This window comes from Rattus norvegicus, chromosome X (genome assembly GCF_021556685.1).
Source record: "Rattus norvegicus strain SHRSP/BbbUtx chromosome X, alternate assembly SHRSP_T2T, whole genome shotgun sequence".
Lineage (NCBI taxonomy): Eukaryota > Metazoa > Chordata > Mammalia > Rodentia > Muridae > Rattus > Rattus norvegicus.
The window spans coordinates 154,287,442-154,305,616 of NC_141554.1; positions in this window are offsets into that span (position 1 = coordinate 154,287,442).

The window sequence follows — 18,175 nt, forward strand, 5'->3', positions numbered from 1 at the left end:
ATGAACATGAGGGAAAACACAACACAATAACCTTTGATATAATTTATGAGGCATAATTCCCCACATAAACATACAAAGCTTTATACAAATCCATCTGTCAAGGACATTCATGACAGCCTGTAAATGCCCAGATTGAAATATCCATGTCAGCTTCACAGTCTGTCTGCCTGGCTTCTCCACACTCTTTCTTATCTTCTGTTCCCTTCCTTTCCCTTCCCTTCCAGTCTCCTCCCCTTCCTTCAGACTTTCCTCCTGCACATCCTTCCTTCTTGTCTAATGAGAGGCCTCATTCTATCTTGTACCTGCCTCACCTGAGACATTATCCCACATTTCTACAACACATCTACACAGTGGAATACTACTCAGCTATAAAAAATAATGACTTCATGAAATCATGGGCAAATGGACTGAACTAGAAAATATCATGCTGAGTGAGGTAACACAGTCAGAGAAAAACACACATGGCATGTACTCACTGATAAGTGGATATTAGCCCAAAAGCTCAAATTACCCAAGATATAATCCACAGACCTCATGAAACTCAAGAAGGATGACCGAAGTGTGGATGCTTCACTCCTTCTTAAAACGGGGAACAAAAATATTCATAGGAGGGGATATGGAGGCAAAGTTAAGAGCAGAGAGACTGAAAGAACAACCAAAACCAGGTAAGAACAACAATGCCAACCAACCACAGCTCCCAGGGACTAAACCACTACCCAAAGAGTATACATGGATTGATCCATGGCTCAAGTTGCATATGAAGCAGAGGATGGCTTTGTTGGGCATAAATGGGAGGAGAAGCCCTTTGGTTCTCCCAAGGTTCTCCCCTGTGCAGGAGAATGTGGGGGGGGGGGCAGCAGGAAAGTGGGATGGATGAGGAAGAAACAGGAAAAGGGAGTAACATTTGAAATGTAAATAAAAAAATACCCAGCAAAAAAATTTAAGATGAGGAAAATAAAAAAGAAAATTATTTTAACATTGCTTGCTTATTATAAAAATTTATAAAAGACAAATAATAAAAAGAAATTCCCTAATCCTATACTCAGAAATACTTAACATTAACATATGAGTCTGGATTGTTTTGAATCACTAATGATCTAAATTCCCATATTACAGTGCTTATCTTAATAAGTACACATGAGATGCCATGCTTGACTTCTTCAGCTTTGCAATTCATGAAATGTAATAAGCATTCCTGACTATAAAACCATATGGAAGGGACACCTACACATTTACAATTTATCCAGGAAAGTCTATCATGAGTTATTAGGAAAGGTTTTCATTTACTTTTGTATTAATCCCATAAGCCAGAACAAATAAATACTTGGTTAAAAATGAACATTTATGTGGCCTGTACATAGATAGCATTCTAACAACAAATTTTTATTTCTTTTCCCTACTTGTTTTACACAACAGAAAATCTGAAGTGATACACATGTAACATTGAAATACAAAAGTATAGATCTTACTCCTGTGGCTACACTGATATGAGTAACAAGTATTAAAATTTATTCCTTAGAATATAAAATTAAACCTCTAATCTTGAAGATGGTATACATCTTTAGTTAATCAAAAAGTTGAAAATATAGATTAAAAAATATGGGAAAAATAATTTCTGAGGGAGGAAACAAAAAAATAAATATACATTTTGTCTTCTGGAAGTATTCCATGTTAAACAAAAACCTATATCCAGAAGATTTTTGCTGGGTACAATGTCATTGAATTTAAAAGGGTGCAGACGCTGGTATAGAGGCCAAGGCCTAAAACTGGCTGGTAAATAAGTATTTCAAATCCCCAGATACTTAGCCCTGCTTCTTTGAACTGCTTCAGAGTGTTCTCTATTTCTGTTGAAAAGGAACTGAGAGATATGAAGTGAGCACAATCTGCTTCATGAGAAATTGTGGCAGGAAAATGAAGGACCTTCCCAGGGCAAGAAGGAAGAAATGGAGCTGCTACTACTAAAAGACAATAGCTGTTTTCTTGGTACAGCAGAGCTACCATGTATGTCCAAGATTTTTGACATATGTCGAAGATATTATGCCATTAGTAAAAATTAAATAAAGTTCATTCAAGAATTTAAAACTGGTCTACTTTCATAGGATTTGTGCAAAAAAGTAATGCTGTGAAATACATTATTCATATATCATTTCTGTGTACTTTTTGGCCACTTAGTATAAATATCAGCATATTGTATATTGAATTTACTATTCAGAATGGTAATATCTATTTGATTGACTGATTAACTTTCTGGCAATTTTTAAAGTTCTTAGCTGTTTTTGCCTCTCAAAAGTGGTTCTGTTTCTTGTCTCATGAATATACTGACTCATAGTGTGAACAGTTTCCATTTCAATATTTTTACTCATTTTGTGGTCCACATGTGTTGTTGTAAAATTATAAAAAAAATGGACTTTTACCATTCCCCTCTAGACCCGGCACCATAGTGCCCCAATTTAACTGCTAGATATCTCAGTCTCATTCAGCAAAGTGTCTCACCCGCTCAGCTCCATCCCATATCACACTGCTGAAGGCCTCTCTCTGAGCCTGGCAGCATCTCAATCTCATTCAGCAAAGTGTCTCACCCGCTCAGCTCCATCCCATATCACACTGCTGAAGGCCTCTCTCTGAGCCTGGCAGCAATCTCTCTACCTATCTAGTTCCCAAGGCACGTTTCCAGAAACACACATCCCAACTCTGTGGTGGCCTAGACTAGCCTCTGCACTCTCTTACTCTTAAATCTGTACATGAGGGAACACATAACAAAATAACCATTAATACAATTTATAAGATATAATTCCCCACATAAACATACAAAGCCCTATACACATCCATCCCTCAAGAACATTCATAACAACCTGTAAATAAATGCCCAGAGTGGAATCCTAAGTCACCTTCATGTTCTCTCCGCATGGCTTCTCTACATTCCTCCCTCTCTTCCTTTTCCTTCCATTCCAGTCTCCTCCCCGTCCCTCAAACTTTTCTCCAGCACATCCTTTCTTCTCATACAAAGTCAAGCCTAATTCTATCTTGTACCTGCCTCACCTGAGACATCATCCCACATTTCTGCAACATATCTACACTGTGGAGTACTATTCAGCCCTAAAAAAACATGACTTCAAGAAATCATAGGTAATTGCTCCACTATATGCATAGCAGCCTTATTTATAACGGGCAAGAGCTAGAAAGAACCCAGACGCCCTTTGACAGAGGAATGGATACTCAACATGTGGTAATAGCTCTGGTACTGTAAAAATATAAAAAACAAAATGCTACTTTTTCTGTCCGACTAAATCCAGCAAGGAAATGCTACAAGATGAATGACTGCTAGATATCTGACCTCATTTAGCAAAGCTTCTCCATGGCGGCCAAGAATAGTAGCAGCAAACTGTCTTACCTTATAAATGCACATGAGCGAACACAGAACACAATGAACTTTGATTCAATTTATACGATATAATTTCCCACCCAAACGTAAAGGCCCTCTAGTCATCCATCCCCAGGAACATTCATAACAACCTGTAAAAGCAGAGAGTGGAATCCTAAGGTCACCTTCAGTGTTCTCGCCATGTGGCTTCTCCACACTCCTCCTTCTCTTCCGTTCCCTTCCTTTCCCTTCCCTTCCAGTCTCCTCCCCTTCCTTCAGATATTCCTCCCACACATCCTTCCTTCTCCTCCAATGAGAGGCCTCATTCTATCTTGTACCTGCCTCACCAGTGACATCATCCCACATTTCTACAGCACATCTACACTGTGGAGTACTATTCAGCTGTAAAAAACCATGACTTCAAGAAATCATAGGTAATTGCTCCACTATGTTCATTGCAGCCTTATTTATAACGGGCAGGAGCTGGAAAGAACCCAGATGCACTTTGACAGAGGCCTGGATACAGAAAATGTGGCACAATTCCTGGTTTTGTAAAAGTATAAAAACACTACTTTTTCTCTCTGAATAGATCCACGAAGGCAATGGAACGGGATAATGGCTACATAAGTTACCTCACTCAACAATTCAGCAAAGCGTCTCCATGGCGGCCTTGAATAGGAGCTGTACACTCTCTAACCCTTAAAAAATGCACATGAGGGAACACACAATACAATAACCTTTGATACAATTTATGAGATATAATTCCCCACATAAACATACAAAGCCCTATACAAATCGATCTGTCAAGGACATTCATGACAGCCTGTAAATGCCCAGATTGGAATATCCATGGGAGCTTCACTTTTCTCTCAGCCTGGCTTATCCACACTCCTCCTTCTCTTCTGTCCCCTTCCTTCAGACTTTCCTCCTGCACATCCTTCCTTCTCCTCTATTGAGAGGCCTCATTCTATCTTGTACCGGCCTCACCTGAGACATCATCCCACATTTCTACAGCACATCTACACTGTGGAGTACTATTCAGCCCTAAAAAAACATAACTTCAAGAAATCATAGGTAATTGCTCCACTATATGCATAGCAGCCTTATTTATAACGGGCAAGAGCTAGAAAGAACCCAGAAGACCATCCACAGAGGAATGGATACTCAACATGTGGTAGTAACTCTGGTATTGTAAAAATATAAAAAACAAAATGCTACCTTTTCTCTCAGACTGAATCCAGCAAGGGAATGTCCCAAGATAACTGCGACATCTTTTACCTCATTGAGCAAAGCCTCTGCAGGGCAGCCCAGAATTGCAGCCCCACAGTGCCTAACACTGAAAAATGCAGGTGAGGGAACACACAGCAAAATAACCATTGATACAATTTATGAGATATAATTCCCAAACTAAAAATAAAAAAAGCACTACACAAACCCGTCCCTCAAGAGCATTCGTGACAACCTGTAAGAGCAGAAGAGTGGAATCCTAAGTCACCTTCAGTGTTCTCTCGGCATGGCTTCTCTACATTCCTCCCTCTCTTCCTTTTCCTTCCATTCCAGTCTCCTCTTCGTCCCTCAAACTTTTCTCCAGCACATCCTTTCTTCTCATACAAAGTCAAGCCTAATTCTATCTTGTACCTGCCTCACCTGAGACATCATCCCACATTTCTGCAACACATCTACACGGTGGAATATTACTCAGCTATAAAAAACAATGACTTCATGAAATCATAGGCAATTGCTCCACTATGTTCATAGCAGCCTTATTTATCACGGGCAGGAGCTGGAAAGAACCCAGATGCCCTTTGACAGAGGCATGGATACAGAATATGTGGTACATCTCTGCTTTTGTAAAAATATAAAAAACAAAACTCTACCTTTTCTCTCCGACTAAATCCAGCAAGGAAATGCTACAAGATGAATGACTGCTAGATATCTGACCTCATTTAGCAAAGCTTCTCCATGGCGGCCTAGAATAGTAGCAGCAAACTCTCTTACCTTTAAAAATGCACATGAGCGAACACAGAACACAATAACCTTTGATTCGATTTATACGTTATAATTTCCCACCCAAACGTAAAGGCCCTCTAGTCATCCATCCCCAGGAACATTCATAACAACCTGTAAAAGCAGAGAGTGGAATCCTAAGGTCACCTTCAGTGTTCTCGCCATGTGGCTTCTCCACACTCCTCCTTCTCTTCCGTTCCCTTCCTTTCCCTTCCCTTCCAGTCTCCTCCCCTTCCTTCAGATATTCCTCCCACACATCCTTCCTTCTCCTCCAATGAGAGGCCTCATTCTATCTTGTACCTGCCTCACCAGTGACATCATCCCACATTTCTACAGCACATCTACACTGTGGAGTACTATTCAGCTGTAAAAAACCATGACTTCAAGAAATCATAGGTAATTGCTCCACTATGTTCATTGCAGCCTTATTTATAACGGGCAGGAGCTGGAAAGAACCCAGATGCACTTTGACAGAGGCCTGGATACAGAAAATGTGGCACAATTCCTGGTTTTGTAAAAATATAAAAAAACAAAATGCTACCTTTTATCTCCGACTAGATCCAGCAAGCGAATGTCCAAAGATAACTGCTACATGAGACCTCATTCAGCAAAGCCACCCACGGCGACCTAGAATAGCGGCCGCACACTCTCTTACCTTTAAAAATGTACATGAGGGATCACACAACACAATAACCTTTGATTCAATTTATGAGATATAATTCCCCGCCTAAACATACAAAGTCGTAGAGTCATCCATCCCTCAGGAACATTCACAAAAACCTGTAAATGCAGAGAGTGGAATCCTAAGGTCACCTCCAGTATTCTTGCCATGTGGCTTCTCCACACTCCTCCTTCTCTTCTGTTCTCTTCCGATCCAGTCTCCTCCCCTTCCCTCAGACTTTCCTCCTGCACATCCTTCCTTCTCGTCCAATGAGAGGCCTCATTCTATCTTGTACCTGCCTCACCTGTGACATCATCCCACATTTCAACAAGGCATCTACACAGTGGAATACTACTCAGCTATAAAAAACAATGACTTCATGAAATCATAGGCAATTGCTCCACTATATTCATAGCAGCCTTATTTATAATGGGCAGGAGCTGGAAAGAACCCAGATGCCCTTCGACAGAGGAACAGATACAGAAAATGTGGTACATCTCTGGTTTTGTAATTATATAAAAAACAAAATGCTACCTTTTATCTCCGACTAGATCCAGCAAGGCAATGACCCAAGATAACTGCTAGACATATGACCTCATTCAGCAAAATGTCTCCATGGCAGCCTAGAATAGCAGCAGCAAACTCTTTCCCTTAAAAATGCACATGAGGAACACACAACACAATAACGTTTGATCCAATTTATAAGATATAATTCCCCACCTAAATATACAAATCCCTATACACATCCATCCCTCAAGAACATTCATAACAACCTGTAAATACAGAAGAGTGGAATCTTAAGGTCACCTCCAGTGTTCTCTCCACACTCCTCCCTCTCTTCTGGTCCCTTCCTTTCCCTTCAGTTCCAGTCTCCTCCCATTTCCCCCAATCTTTTCTCCTACACATCCTTCCTTCTTGTCCACTGACAGGCCTCATTCTACCTACCTGTCTCTCCTGTGACATCATCCCACATTTCAACAACACATCTAAACAGTGGAATACTACTCAGCAATGAAAAGCAATGACTTCATGAAATCATAGTCAAATGGATCAAACTAGAAAATATCATCCTGAGCGAAGTAACACAGTCAGAGAAACACACACACGGCATGCACTCACCGATAAGTGGATATTAGCCCAAAAGCTCAAATTACCCAAGATATAATCCACAGACCTCATGAAGGTCTAAAGGGAACAAAAATATTCATAAGAGGAGATATGGAGGCAAGGTTTCAATTAGAGACTGAAGGTTCCTTCTGTCCTGTACCTACCGCACCTGTATGATGACATCATTCCTCATTTCTCACTTTTTGTCTAACTAAAAAAACCTTTTCTCTCAAATATAAGCTAAGTACAACTATTATCATTTTGTAACTAACAGCATAAAATATATCTAACACAATCCAATACTTTGTCAGTTAATCAGAACATTTAGTTATATATTCCAGCTTAGGAAAGACTTAAAATCTATGTTATATCCTGGCTAGCTTGTTTACTTTCTGTTAACTATCTAATAAAATATGTGTTTTCAGAGTTAAACAGCCTGATAGGCTATGAAACTCTAATCAGTCTTTGACCCCTCAGATATCTGAGAATAACTAAATATCTATACATATAGGAAGCCTAACATGGCTTTCAGAACTCAGAGGTTGTAGAGACAAATCTCCACTAGCACAGTCCTCTGTTAGTAACATGTGAGCTCAAGTCTTCAGTCTTCTCGCCCAAAATCAACTGACAGACTTTTGAATTGCAGATTTTTGAAGGGCTGATCACCCTGTCTTCTCAGTCAACTATTCTGCATAATTTGTCCTATTCTGGACAGTATTCATCTGTAGATGAAACAGGCAGTTTTGTCCTTGCCTCACCTGGAGTTAGAGATGTTTAATTTCTTCATTAAATCCGTCAAAGGGGAACTATTAGGAGCAGATATGTCTCAACAAACGATAAATAAATTTCGTATTTTTTGGACTTCTGACGTTTTTGAAAAAAATTATCTACATAAGGTAATCTGGAATGTTGTCTTTATATCTTAAATATTATCTTGAAAGTACTCTCACAAACTCAGAGCCATGAATTTGCTATTTGGCCCTTAACTCACATGTGTAATCAACTCAGAAATTTGTAATGGCATCAGTAGAATGATTGGCTCTAAACCCTGTACTTTTACTGTTTTTTAACAAACATATTCTATACCAAAGCAAAGATATGATTTTAGCTTGCTTACCAATTGAGATCATGACTGCACAACTCATTCTAGCTAATTCCTCCCTGTTAAATTACAACCATTTCTAAATTCCTCATTAAAAACAACCTTAGAATAACCACTTTCAGCCTTCCCAAATTCCAGGGAATTGGGGTGACAACACTTCTATAACTTCTTCAATCTGTACATGGGTGTTGAGATATCCTTGTGGGTAGGGGATAGGAAGTATGAATCAAACACTGTAACATCATGTGTCCTCACTGGACCCAGCTGAAAGTCCTTGTGACCAGGAACCCAAGTAGGCACACTCTGCAAAATACAACTCTCAAGACAAAAATTTAGAATTGAGGTATCTTTTTGTTTGATTCTCCTGTATCTAGCTTTTCAGACCGTCTCCCTCTCTCAAATCTGATCAGTATGACTCTGTGAGGTTTACAGAGCTTAATCACACTTTTTAAAAACACAAAGACAAAATCTTTCTCCCAAAATACTGTGTGTTCCTTAGTCTGTAACCAGAAAACCTTGTGTCTTGCACTCTCTTCCGGACTAATAATATAACCGTAAAACTCAAAGTCATACCCATTATGAAGATTAAACAATTTTGAAAAAGGAAGTAAGCTAAACAATGAGCCTGATAGGCTTTTGTAATCTGTACTATCAGGAAATTAATCCAAAATTCCTGTGAAGACCAGTTAAGAGAATCTGAGCTTCCTGTTATGGTAAATATAAAAAATAACCACAAACCCTCACTAGCCAGCATCATGAGGCATATGGCCTTTATTGAGGTAATTCATATACAAACTAAACACTTTCTATCAATTCCAATATCAATAAGTAATTTATCAAACTAGGGCTTTAGCCCAATTAAACTTAATAACTTGTAAGTACCTTCTATTAATTCCAATATCAATAGGTAACTTAGCAAATGAGGACTTTAGCCCAAAATATATCCATCTGTTAAGCTCTCTACCCAGGGCCACAGATTTTTATTTGACCTTAATAAATAACCTTGTAAATATCACAATACTTCTTGGAGTCAGTGACTAATTCTCCCTAAATTCCAAAGCCTGGGTGAAAATCTCCATGTGATTCGGGTAATCTCTGTACTCTTTTCTTAAAAACAAACTTAAAGCACCTTTTAATAAAACCTGTCATTAAGATTTCAACCCAAAATTCCTGTGGAGCCTATGTTAGAAGGAATATGAGTATCATGAGAGACTTTTTGAACAACTTTCTTTAAAAACCAGCTTTTAATCTCTAACTCTCAGAGCTGCCATTACTTATCACACAACAGGAGACTGACTTTTGTTTGTTTAAGGTTCCCAGGCTTGGGTGATCAGGTGATTATTCAAATTTATTTTCCTCTTAGAAAATAAAACTTTCTCTCAACTCTTAGGATTACTAGTAGATTCCTGCCCATCAGGCTGGCTTGCCATCTGTTGTAAAATTATAAAAAATGGGCTTTCTTTTACCCGCTCTAGATCCAGCACTGAAGTACCCCAAGATGTCTGCTAGATATTACAGTCTTATTCAGCAAAGTCTCACCCACTCTGCTCCATCCCATATCACACTGCTGAAGACCTCTCTCTGAGCCTGGCAGCAATCCCTCTACCTATCTAGTTCCCATCACAGGTTTCCATGCCAGAAACACAGAGGAGGGACGGAGGAGCAGCTGTAACTTTACAGGTTGTTATGAATGCTCTTGAGGGATGAATATGTAAAGGGCTTTCTATGTTTAGGTGGGCAATTATATCTTATCAATTGGATTAAAGGTTATTGTGCTGTGGGTTCTTCCATGTGCAGATTTAAGTTTAAGAGAGTATGTGGAGGCCGTGACACTGAGCTGACATGGATGTATATTTCTGCCATGGTGACAGCCTGCCTTGGGAACTGGATGGGTAGAGAGATTGTTGCCAGGGTCAGAGAGAGGCTTTTGGCAGTGTGATATGGGATGGAGCAAAGCAGGTGAGAGGCTTTGCTGACTAAGATCAGATATCTTGGGAAACTGCAGTGCTGGACCTAGTAGGGTAAAAGAAAACCATATATACAATTTTACAACAACACACATAAGCAAATCTGTACTGCAAATGATATAGCCCTCTTCATATTTTTTATCTAGGGGGAATTCAGTAGAGGTCTATGGTCCACTACTCTTTCACAGTTTGTCCTATTATATTCAAAGACAGCTTCTCTGTTACCACAGCATAGAAACAATTCAGTGATCATCTGTGGTGACAAAATCTCTGCCAGAAAAGCACTACTTAAAGGGCATGGAGTCTATGCAATCCTGAAAAGCCAATGTGCTGAGTTCCAACAACTCCTGAAAGCTATAGTTGCATGTCACTATATGCATATCACATGTATGCATAGTTCAATAAAAACCTTCAGTAAAACAATGCATTACATAGACAAAAGTGGACGCATGACATCTCCAGACTACTGACGAATCCCAGTGGCCTACTGTGAAAAAATATGAATCTATGGACATTTATAAGCACATATCTATCATGCCTTTACTAATAGAATTCTATCATTTAATTATAAAAATTGCACATACTAGCTATAAACTAAGGATATTTTCACCTCAACTTCCAACTCCAATTTCCTCAATAAAGGGTAGCAAATACACTCTGTAAAAAACTGATTATCAGAAGCCTATTAACCAATAGGAGAATGGAATAGAGAATTTCTGATGTTGGCCAAGGCATCACATGGTTCTAAATACCTAAGCTTCCTATGAACACATGTGGCATAAAAGGAAGCATTATTAGAACTGATGAGAGTTTCAGAGTTTAGGACACCTGTTGTGATTTTAGTAAGAGATTTACATTGTTCAATTAGAGCCTCAAAGGAATAATGCAAAGAGGCCACTGATTATCTTTCTCATGAAACACAGGGTATCTTCCAAACTATAAAAAAAACAAATTTGCATAATAAAACAACCATTTCCTGAAGCTACAAAAGAAACTCCTATCTTTTGAAAGCAATAATCTTATTTGTTACTTGTTCTATGTCTGCTCCAAGACTTCCCACTCTTGTTTATAGTATCAATTTAAATATCACTATCTGTACTAGTGACATTTAAATATCAATATCAAATTCCATAATTTTAGAATATGGAGACCTTTAAGAATATGTGGCCCTTCAAGTTAATGAGTGTAAAATCCCAGATCAGATTTCCATGCTGGATCACCACTATTTAACATCAGATAACAAAATAATGTTCATTTGAGTTTGTTTTTATATCATTTTCTGAGAAGTAAAGAAAAATGTTTATGTAAACTATCTAATTAGCAACAATTAGTATTACTTTAAAATCTATACCTATTGCTCAAAGTAGGATAAATATGAATGCAATTATTAATCAATTTGAAATTCACTAATTCATTGGGAAAACATTACATTATAGAATTACTACATTATTGAATTTCAATTAAATGTTTCCAAAAGTGTTTTTCTTAGAAATAAAAAATAAACACATTTGTTTTTGCAGGCAAATGGATAGAACTAGAAAAGATCATCCTGAGTGAGGTAACCCAGACCCAAAAAGACATGTATGGTATGTGTTCAGTGAAAAGTGGACATTAACCAAAATACATAGAATACCTGTGATACAAACCACAGAGAAAAGGAAGGCCTGAGTGAGGAGTTTCAATCCCGCTTAGAAGTGGGAACAAAATAACATTGGTAGGTAGAGGGAGAACAGGACCTAGGTGGGAAAGGACAGGGAATGGAAAAGGAGGACAGGATTAGTTATGGGGGAGACAGGACAGAATCCCAGAGGGTCAGGAGAATGAATGGAAATATGTAGCTATGTGGGGGAAACCTCTAGGAAATTCCAGAAACCTAATATGTTAAAGTTCCCAGGACTCAATGAAAATGACCTCCGCCAAAATGCCCAACAGTGGAGATATGGAACCTAAAGAGACCTTGAGATCCATTAAATAGACAGGGCCTTTTGTGCAGTGATGGGGTTACCAACCTACATTTAAAATTTTTTATACAGAATTGTTCCTGTGTTAAAGAAAACAAAAATGGAACAGAGAATAAAGGAATGGCCATCCAGTGATCACTAATGGCCCATCCCACCACTATTGCTGATGCCAAGATATGCTTGCAGATGGGAGCCTGGCATGGCTTTCTTCTGAGAGGCTCTACCAGCAGCTGAGTAAGTCAGGTGCAGATACTTACATCTGGGATGGGATGAAGAACTCTTAGAGGGGAAGTGGGAAAGGGGCAAATGTGTGGAATGTAAAAAAAATAAAACAATTAATTAAAAGCTCGCATCTTTTAAGGAACAACTATGAGACTAGAGATGGATCAGCAGAGTGCTCTCTATGTGTACACCACAGAACCCCCAGTTACTTGGTCTGTAATCTACAGACCCTAAGAACCTGGACTGCTGACTTCACCAAGTACAAGCACCTGGCAGCTGGGCACTTTAGGCCATAACTGGTTTTGTTTAGGACAGGTAACCTTCATAAAGTAGAAGTTGAATTTCTAATAGAAAAAGGTCAATTACAGCATTAAAACAATAGTATTCTATCTCACTGTGTGTAACATTAATCTGGCTAGATTTGAGAAAATACCATAGTTCACAGTCTACACTTCAAATTAGAATCTCTGGGATGGGTCATATTTGCATATTATACATTGCCCATATTATTTTATACTGAAGTCATAGTTGAAAGTTACTGTTCTGGGTGGTACCTAGAAGCCTTATTAAAGGGAAGAATGCTCACATCTATAACCTTATTCTTAAAGGTTACCCAAGGAGACCAATATTTAAAGGTGCATTAAAAGTAGAGGACATAAAAAAAGCAGAAAGGTATTTTATCATGTTTTTAAGCAAGCCACACATTCAACTAGAAGCAGCCAAATTTGAAATCTTAAGGGTGAATTTCCTTTGACCTCTGTAAATTGACCTATTTCTTTGTATAGTGCTCTATAACCATACATTTAAAACGGCCAGATTCCACCCCCCTGTGTTGTGTTCTTCATACTTGAATTTAAGAAGAGATTGATACTTGCCTTAGTTTCAGATTTGTTGGCATAAGAGGGGTAGTATTTTCCAAATGTAATTAAATAATAGATAAAATCTGAGTGAAACTTTTCTCCAACTTCCTATCTACTTCCTCCTGCTGAATTACCCTGTCCTTTGGAAACAAGATGATCTCTTGGCTCCTGAACAACGTCCTGACAAATGGGTACTCTGCCTTTGGCAGTGACATCTTTTTACTCGGACAAAGCAGCATGTGTCACAATAAAGCCTTCCAGCACTGTGTTTCCTTTGACAAATTAACACTAATCCATTGTGGTGTTCTTAGAAAGGTTTTGAGTATAAGAAAAGTCATGTTTAAGATTCACCTATTGGCTGACAGAGTGCATAGAAATAAGACACAGTTTTGGTGCCAGAGAACTTTTAGTTTTAAAGGTAAGTGATCAGGTAAAAGTAGTGTAGGAGGCAAACATAAGAGGGCTGATTTTTCTAAGCTATTGCTATTGCTATCAAGATAAAAGTAAAAAATAGAATGGCATTTTCAGAAAAGAATTATTTGTAAACAATGTGCGGGGAAGGTGGGAAGACAGAGTGAAGAATGGAGAAGAGGTTGTAGAGTATAGAGGACACAAGTTTGAGAAGCACAAAGAACAAGGCAAAAACTGATGAGCTTAACCTAGAAAAGGAGTAATAACCAAAGGGAGATAATAATGAAGGAGTGCCAAAAGCAAGGCATGTAGTCTCTAATATGCCTTTCTTTTAAGTGTATGGCTGGAAGAGAGGAGACATGGTTTTTCTGACTCCCAGAAATGGGAACTTAGCAAGTATTACACTTCAGGTAGGCTTTCCATGTAAAATAATAGTCTCAACTTTAATTTTAAGATAAATAATAAGTGTAATGTGGAGTATATGGCAAGTACAGTAAAGAAATCTCAACATTTGGTGTCTTATTGATGGGAGAAAAGATGAGAAGGAAAGGCAGGAGTAGTTCTGAGCCAAGAGAATTTTTTCATAGAAACAAGACTGTAGCAAAAAAAAAAAATCAACAAAATATATTTTCTCTTTGACACATATAGTGATATCTTTACTTACTATGTCACATATATACTAGAAGTTTTCTATCTCAGGCTTATTCAGGATAATTTATTTCATGTTGCTATAGTGAAATATTCAGCTTGGTCTTAAGAAACAGGACTGTGTAAGTGAGGAGAAAACAGAATCTTACTGACAGCACATTTATGTTCCAACTTGTTTTTCAAGATATTCTGTTTATATTTAGACCTAGGAAACTATGATTTCTTTAAAAATGTTTGATTGGATTAATGTTCTTCACTATACATTTAATTCTTAAAATGTTAAGCTCATGATTCATTCAGTATGCTCATTAAAGTGACATTTTTCTTCTTAGCAATTCTTAAATATGGACTGGAAAATGATTTTTTTCATAATTTCAGGAGGAAGATGCTAGATTGACAAAAAAGCTTCTTTCTTACAATGTGCTCTAATTTCTAGAAAAAGAAACTACCTATCTGTTGTAACTAAAATTATCTCCAAATAAAATTAAGACTGTTTTCTTCTATTTGCTCTCGACATTGATAACTACATTTGTATCAGGTTAAAATACTTAAATAATAACAGAAGAATGAAATACCAACAAAACACCACTGATTGCCATCCTCAGGAGTTAGAGAAAAGACAAAATGAAGGAGCTGAAAGGGTTTCCATGGCTCCAGCAGCATATGTAGCAGAGGATGCCCTTATCTGGCATCAATGAGAGCAGAGGTCCTTGGTCCTGTGAATGCTCCATGCCCCAGTGTAGGGGAATGCCAGGGCAGTGAGGTGGAAGTGAGTGGGTGGGAGAGCACCATCAAAGAAGCAAGGGAGGGGGGATGGGAGAAGGGGGGGGAAGGGATAACATTTGAAATGTAAATAAATAAAATATCCAATAAAAAATCCATTAAAAAAAAAGAATGGTCCTCAGAATAAGACTTTTATAGGGTAAATTGCTAAAAAGAAAGATCTTACAGAGTCTTGGCTAATAGGTAATTCAACCAAGGAGGCTATAGCCTATAATCCCAGCTACTCAGGAATCTAAACAATTAGTTCCCACATTCTAGCCTAGCCTGAGGTACAGGGTGTGTTCAGGGCCAGCCTGAGCAACTTATTTAGAATTTTGTCTCAAATTTTATAGAAAGTAATAAAAGGAATTGGAGATATAGTTCATTGGTAGATCATCTGCCTATTGTTCACAAATCTCTGGATTCAATCTTCAATACCACCAAAGAAAGAGCAAGAATGCAAGAGAATACCTGAGAGCTGGAGAAGGGGTAGGGGATGGGGAATGGAGAAAAGAAGGGGAGGATAATATTTAAAAATACATTATTTAGAGAATAAGATCATTCTGAGAGAAGATATAATTTAGTCAAACTCATAAAAAGAGGATAACCTCACTATAACTTACCCTCAGGAACCCTGCTAGGAAAAGAGGAAATCAGTTTTGATAGATATATGATAATAGGAATTAATGAAAGCCAGAAAATACAATACTGAATAAAAAGAAAATCTCCTTAATAGCATTTCCATAAGAAATTTCTGGGATAGCGATAGTGGATTAGAAGCAAGAAATGAAAGAAATATAGGAAAAGTAGCTTGATGAAAACATGTATCTATCTGGATCCATTAGGCTAGACCAAAGGGAGTTTAGTGAACCATGTGTTCCTAGAAAAGTTGCTAGGTTATTGACTTATTTTTTCTATAGAAGGGGATTCGCAAACTATTTCCTAAAAGGAAGAAAACAAGTGTTTTAGACTTCTGAAATCTACAAAGAAATCTTTGTTGTTGTAGCAACAAAGCAGTGAAAAGATAATGCCAAAAACAAACGGACTTTGTTCTTTCAACAAAATATTATTTACAAAACCAGACAATGTGGGAGGATTTGTCTTGTGGGCTGCTTGCTTGTCCTGTGCTAGGTCATTAAAGAACACAGATTTATGAAATTCTTTAACAATCAGAATGGAAAGTCCAATTCTGTAATTCTGCTTATTAATTTCTTTGTTACTCAGCCAGAAAAAAACTTCTATAAACAGGATATATGAGAAGAGAATTTTTTCTTGGATTCATCATCTTGAAATAACATTATTAATACTCATAGCACTGTAATCATGACAATAAATGGAATTAAAATGAACAAAATAGAAGTATGGACAACTTGGGATACATGGTTAGAGTCATTCTATTCTGTATTAAAACTTACGTAAAGACAAAAGTAGGACCATATGCACTTTGATAATAAATAACTAACTTCTCTCTGAAGGTATCTGTCAAGTACACGAATATATGAGTTAAAGAAGAACTATACTTTTCAGCAACTCCCAGCCCAAGAAAATGTACTACACACAATTGGTTATCAGAATTAACAATTAATTAAATGAGAAAAAAGAAAATATAAGAAAAAGATGGAACAAAACTAAGAGGATAGAGATTACAGAAAACAAGGTGAGTGAGCAACCAGTTTTTGGTTTCTTTGGTGCTATAAAAGGATTTATGTATTTGCTTATTAAAATGTTCTTAAGGAAGTGAAGCAGAACTGATAACAAGATGATGTAAGAACTTCTATTCACACTCCTATATAATTGTGCCAGGATATACGCAAGGTATTTGTTTATAGCAGCTATCTTCGTATATACCTTGAAGGAGGTAATGTAGTTCCTGAGCCTCAAAAATCCATCAAAACTGCAGTCATCCCCTCCTTCCTGCCCCAGCCTATGGTAGTAAAATGTTCGCACAGGAGATCTCAAAATGGTGGCCCAAGATCTCCTTAGCCTGTAATCATCATAGGGGCAGTTCATGGTAGTGTATCTCCTTTTCTGCTTCAAAAATTGCTGCCTCTCACTCAGCTGTGCACCTTTCCTGCCTCAGCCTACAGCCTTTGTAAATTGCCACTGCAGGAGCTGTTGAACAGGAGCTCTTCAGCTTAGCTAGGGATACTCTCCCCCTAGGAGATGCTGAGGATGCCTCCTCTCAGAACTATATGTTTCCTGGGTTACCATGTCTCATCTCACGATGCCCTTCCCTTAGGACACTGTCCCACCTCAGAGCTGTGTGCTTCCTGGGTCCCAATGTCTCTGCATGCACTTCCACTGGGATACCTTTTCCATTAATAGCTGTATAGTTCCTTGGCTTCTATCTAAGCAGAAACACTGGTAAGTCAGTATGCAAGCTATGTAATACATAGTACAAATATGGGGAATTCAGTTCTAACCATCAAGAAATTCTAGTACATGTATAAATCAAATATATAAATATATCATCAATGAAAGAAATATTAAGGGATAATATAAATGTACTTCAAATACACAAGTAAAAAATTTCCTGAATAGATTGTCACATATAATACCATGTATGTGAAAGCAAACTTAAATTCTATAATTTTAGTGCTATTTTATTAACATCCTTTAGGTTTCTCACGACATGAAACATTGATAGATTAAACATTAAACAGTGTTCTCTAGAGGTACAGAAATGAAACAAATAGATACTTTTACAGGGAGAATACTTGTTTGTAGTATTCATGAAATTAAAATAACTTGAAAAGAAGAAACAGGCTCTAGGAAGAATGAAGTTAAATAAAAGTTTTTCTTCAACTAACAACAAGGGGTTGTGCTGGCACAGAAGATTCACAAACACTGAACCTCAGAGTGGTCTCCAAAGACGGAATTAATGTGTACCCCGGAAAATGTAACTTTTCTGATTTACAGTTTCATCATTGTGAACAGTGAATGCTAAGCGATTCTTTACTGCCTTACATCACACAATAAATAATACCGGGGGACTTCAACACCCTACTCTCATAAGTAGACAATGAAAAAGAAATTAAACAGACACATGCAGTGAAACTAACTGAAGGTATGAACTAAATGGATTTAATATATCTACACAGAACAT